Raw genomic sequence first — 5743 nt, 5'->3', positions numbered from 1 at the left:
TCGAGAGACATACAAAATTATCAACTTAATTTATGTTGCTATGAAAAAAAAGCTCCTAGATTTATTGAATTTCAAGTCCTTCCTGTGGTTGCTTTGGCAGGGCCAGATCAAATGATTTTGCATGATTTTGTAGGCCTTACACAGCCGGATGTTCCCCACCCCTGCCCTAGGGTAACATTTGTAAATGAATTCCAAGGATGTTCCATGCAGTATTATTTGAAGTAGAAAAACACTGGACTTTAGCTAGAGGACTATCAATAGCGATTTGGCAAAATAAAAGATGGTTTATCCATTAAATGGACTATCATGCTAGTTAAAGGAATGCCACTATGAAAGGAATAAAATAGAATTTTATGAATGGACATGAAGACACCCTAAACAATTTGATTAAAAATAGCAAGTTGCATCCTAGCCTGTTTGGCTCAATGGATAGAGTGTCAGCCTGTGGACTGAAGGGTCCTGGTTTGATTCCCATCAAGGGCACATACCTCGTTTGCAAGCTGGATCCCCAGCCCTGGTTAGGGTGCATGGGGGAGGCAACCAATCAATGAGTCTCTCTCACATGATGTTTCTCTCTCTGTCTCGCCCTCTCCCTTCCACTTTCTCTAAAAATCAATGGAAAAACATCCTCCGGTGAGGATTAACAACAACAAAATAGCAAGTTGCACAACAGTACCTATAGTGTGATAGCACATTTAAGTAAAACAGTATTTTATATATATCCATACACATTTTAAAACAGGTATATAACTTAGAGATCTAGAAGGAAATATAACTTAGAGATTTAGAAAGAAACAGAACTGATAATAATTGTTAATTTTGGCAAGAGTAAGAGAATTGGGGTGGTGAGAAAAGGAAATCTCAATCTACTCTGCATATTTAAAATTTTTGTATTAAAAGGAGAATGTAATCACATATAAATTCTGTGACTAAAAATTTATATTTAAATATACATATTTAATCCAGTGGATTTCACATATAGCTAGCCTTTTAATTATCACGGTGTACCATGTATTTTGTAGGCATAGCATTCAGACTGGTTTCCCTCCCTCCTTATAGTCTTGCCCATCCTCAAAGGCCAGGTCAAGTTTCTTTTTCTCCTAGAGTCTTTCTCCATTTCCGGCTATGCTGACTCTTGCCCTCTCTGAGCTCCTACTGGCCTAACAGTCCACCTCCCTCACTTTATCCCTTAATCATTCTCAAATGGCGTCCTGTAAAGGGGTTTTGTGCCTACGCATCTATTGCATGTTTTCTACCAGGTAGTGCCCTCCTCTGCAACCTAGCTTTCAGAAAATAAAAAAATAAAAGGAATATATAGTGATTCCATAGGAAAATGAAACTGTTGAGACCGAAAAACCTTCCTTCATCCCTTCATGCTAGTGATGGGCCATTCAGAAATGAAGACTCCAAATACTAACATTTTTATGTATGGGTTTAAAGCCAAAAATGAGTATGAACATCTCCAATAGTTTGTTGGAATAAACCTTTAAATGCACCTGTATGTGTCACTTACATTGATATCAAATCTCTTCTGGATCTTGGGACTACTTTATGTGTCACAGATTTTTTTGAATCTGAGACAAAGGAGGGTAATATAAAAGCTGCTAGTAGACTGAATATGGTTATAATTTGCTGGTTAAAATGATAGTTTCTGGAAATGCCCTTATCAGTAGACTCAATATCTTTCTGGATTGTTAGGATGAATCAGAAGTTATAATTTCAGAATTCAGTTCTAGTAACTACCGCTTTTGGAAAATCAGGAGAGAAACCAACAGTATTAATTGTTTTTACAATTCCAAAAAGAGGTATCCACTGCTTTTAGAAGTGTACCAGAAGTACTAATAGAACTATAATTATTAATAAATCAAACACGTAATTAGTGCCAAGCATTGTCCTGATACTTTATATGTAATCCCCTTAACAATCCTATGAAGTAGGAACTATTATTACCTTTTTTTACTTTTGAGGAAATTTAGGGATAAAGAGAATCAGTATCTTGCCTAAGATCATACAGTTAAGTAGCAGAGCCAGGTTTTAAATTCAGGAAGTCAGTATTTGTTCTTAACCACTAAATTATGCTGCATACTGGATGTCACAAAGAAAAACAATACATAAATGTATGGAACTATTGGGGATCAACTGTAGAATCTTTTATTATTAAGGAATATAAGATTACACAGCCCTCTTGTTTTTTAGGTACTTTATGTACTGATGCACTGGAAGCACCAATGGACTCAGCTCCATCTGTCCCTTCTTAGAATGGAGTGCTTTCCCAGAGAGATACTTACTAATATTTAAAGTATTCCTGGACAGTAAAGAAGGTTATGTGGAATTATCTTGTTTGAGAACAGAGGCCAGGAGAAGGGAGGCACTTACCCAAGATTCTGTAATCAGGATCAGGCCTTCTGATCCTTACTATGCAGCAAACTTAGCTTTTCTGATAATGGCCTAGAAGGTCAAACAAGGGGACAGGAAAGGACATAAAAAAAGACATGAGATGATGGTTTTCTCCTCCTCCATCAAGCATTGCATTTTATCACACACAAAGGACAGCAAAGCTGATAAATAATGTACAAGTGTTTCTTTTTCCTTCCTTGTGGTTACATTTTCAAATTTACTTTAGTGTACATTTATCCTGATTTTTGAGAAAGTAATTTGTTTCTGCTTTTTTTTTTTTTACTTCTTATTAAGGAAAATTTCAAATGGTTAAAAATGTACAGGGAATATTATAAACCCTTTCAAATCTGTCATCCAGCTTCAACAATTACCAACTGAAGGCCATCTTGTTTCATCCCTAACCCCACCCACTGCTCCCCCTAACTCCGATTTTTTTTAAAGCTCACAAAATAGCTTACCTTCTGTATTTTATTATGGAAAATTTCATACATATACCAAGGAAGACAATAGTATAAGGAACCCTATATGTCCATCACTCAGCTTAAATGATTATTAATTTAGGGCCAATTTTATTTTATCTATACCCCTCCCCACTTCTGGGATTATTTTGAAACAAATCTTAGTCATCAATGTATTTCGATGCCCATCCCTGACATTTTAAAAATTTAATCCGTATTTTCATTTATATCTCTGTAAGATAAAAGACAATTTGAAAACATAACCACCATACCATTATAACCTCTAAAAAAATCGACATCAATTCCTTAAAAGCACATCAAATATCAAATCCATCTTCAGATTTTCCCGATGTATTTCAAACAGCTTTTTATTTTAATGTCGGTGTGTTTGAATCAGGATCCAAACAAGGCCTACTCATCGCATGTGGTTCATCTCCAGCTCGCTCTCCTTCTCCATCTCTTTTTCCCCCCTCCCCCATTTTTTTTTAAACTTTTCAATATGGAAAATTCCAACCCCCGCTATTCTGAGCTAATTTCCAAATAGTACATTATTTCATCAGTAAAGACTGATATATCTCTCTTATAGCTCTAATTTCTTCTAGGAAAGAAATCAATGGGCAAGAAAAGCACTATAATGAACGAATTTACATAATTTATGTTTTTTTCCTCATTCTGTTACGCGGATATTTCTCTCCACAATAATACCTACTATCTTTTGGAGCTAGGCTTCCTATTAAATGCCTTATACTCTCTAACATACAGTACACGCTTCTGAGGTACACGTCTCTGAGGTAAAGACTTATTATCACCATTTCACAAACATGGAAACCGAGACACAGAAAGAACAGGAGCCAGCCCGAGCTGGGCGTTGGCGTCGGAACCTGAATTCAGCCTTGCCCTATCGTGAAACCATTAGTTAATCTTCTCTATATACTCGGCGAGAAGAGAAAATCGTCAACCCTTTCTCCCCACCCCCACCCTGAAACCTGAAATGGGAATCCACTTCTTCCCAGCAGCGGACGTGTGATCACCGCCGTCCCTCCAACAGCCATAGTAAAGCCAGGTTTCTCTGGCAACTGATATCCATAGGCAGACACGTCACCCAGGAGGCGGGCTTATACCCTTCAGCCAATCACAATCGTCTTGTCTAAGTTTTAGAATGTTCCATAACCAAATGATTGGACGAGGCCGATACGTCACAACGTCACAACGATACTTCGCCGCAGTAAAGGGGGGGGGGGGTGCTAGCAACCTGCTTCTTCACGGTTAAGGATTGAAGCAAACCAGTCGCCATCCTCCTTAGTGTGGGCCCTGGCCAATGATACTCGTCCTCTTAGGTTCTTAGCCCGCCCTCCAAAAGCGCGACAGTCGGTGGGTCAGAAGTCTATAGGGCAGGGTGTTCACGTGGCCTATTTTCACGACCCAGAGTTCCCCAGAACAGGTTTTTTGTGTTTTTTTTTTCCTGCAGGGAGGCATTATGGGGGCTTTTTTCCCCATTGGGAAAGGAAGTGTCTACGTGGCCTACGGAAGCAGGATGGGCGGAAATGAGCTATGCTTCCCGCGAGTGGGGAAACGCGAGGTCAAATCTGGGGCCACACCTCCGAACCACTTGCGCAACTCTTGGGAGTGAAAAAAGGCAGAGTACGGGTTTTGATGTGTGTGTGAGTGGGGACGGTGGGTGCTGCGGGCGCGTGGTGGTGAGGCCAGTGTGAATGTGCGCGGGCGAGCTCGCCAGGCTTTGGGGATGGGGTGTGCGCGCCAACCCTCCTGGCGCTGAGGCGGTGGGTGTGCGCAGGCGCGCGCCGCTAACGTTGGGGCGGGTTTGTGTCCGGGAGCCAGGGCGTGCGTTTGTGCGTGCGCGTGCGTATGTGTAGGCGCTCATGCGCGCTCAATAGGCAGCGTTATGTACTTTTATTTTTGAAAATTGTTTTAAAGAAAAACATAATAATTAAGCCAAGGCGATCATACCAGAAATAATGGGCCTTTGGTAGAACTATTTCCATCTCCCCTATAATTTAATTTTAGAGCCTAAAAATGCACTTCTTCCCACATTCTTCTTTTGTGCCACAATCCTGTTCTAAACCATAGCTTTCCGATGGGTAAGAGCCAAATCCTCGCATTCACATCTTAGCAAGTCCAAGGAGCAGCTTCTTTCCTGTTCTCTAGTATCTTTCTCCTCCATCCCTGCTCCCTACCCCTCCCCTTCTTGCAAAGTTGCGTGCAATTATAGCACAAAATTTTCTGCTGAGAATATCTACTAGTATATAGACAGCCTTCCCCTCCACTATGGACTCCGAATTCCAATGGGGGCTGAAGCTTTCACTTTTTTGTCCTGATTTTCAAGCACAGTGCATTTCAGGCAACTACGCAGTCAGTTAATTTTCAAGATAGTTCTGTGAGGTTTATACCTCTTGAGTTTGCCACCAGATGCCGCCAAACCCCAGCAAAGGATTGGTTGTTTGGTACCTGGAATGATGGTGTGTGTGTGTGTGTGTGTGTGTGTTTGTGTAGTCATTTATTGCTAGGGAAAAATCAAACTAACTTCCATAAATAGTCCTACCAGGCAGGGGACTATGGCCCCTATATCCAAATGTTTTTCCTGGTTTCTTTTTTAAAAAATTTCTTTATTAATTAAGGTATTACATATGTGTCCTAATCCCCCCATTACCCTCTCTCCCCATCTGACCCATGCTTCTCTGTCTCTGGATCTGTTTTTGTTCATCAGGTTATGTTGGTCATTATATTCCATAAATGAGTGAGATCATGTGATATTTATCTTTCTCTGGCTGGTTTCTTCTTAAGAAAAGGAACACCGTTCCCCCTCCATCCTGTCTTCTTTTTTCTTTGCCTTTTTTGAGGGGGAGGGTTCACCCCAGGGACTGATGCTG

General features: G+C 40.4%; 1 protein-coding gene across 2 annotated transcripts in view; it reads right to left on the bottom strand.

Annotated features, from left to right (window-relative positions):
• The window catches only part of MORF4L2 (mortality factor 4 like 2), a 12547-nt gene extending 8594 nt beyond the window's left edge, over window positions 1-3953 (bottom strand). For both annotated transcript variants that reach the window (XM_015567572.1, XM_006769317.2), the window contains exons 1-2: window positions 3842-3953; window positions 2377-2448 (exon numbers count right to left, since the gene is read on the bottom strand). The gene's annotated coding sequence lies outside the window, so the exon portion shown is untranslated. The remainder of the gene's footprint in view (window positions 1-2376; window positions 2449-3841) is intronic.
• Between the last annotated feature and the right edge of the window lie 1790 nt (window positions 3954-5743).

The sequence above is a fragment of the Myotis davidii genome, unplaced genomic scaffold (assembly GCF_000327345.1).
Source record: "Myotis davidii unplaced genomic scaffold, ASM32734v1 scaffold1344, whole genome shotgun sequence".
Classification (NCBI taxonomy): Eukaryota; Metazoa; Chordata; class Mammalia; order Chiroptera; family Vespertilionidae; genus Myotis; species Myotis davidii.
This window is presented reverse-complemented; position numbering and strand designations above follow the sequence as displayed.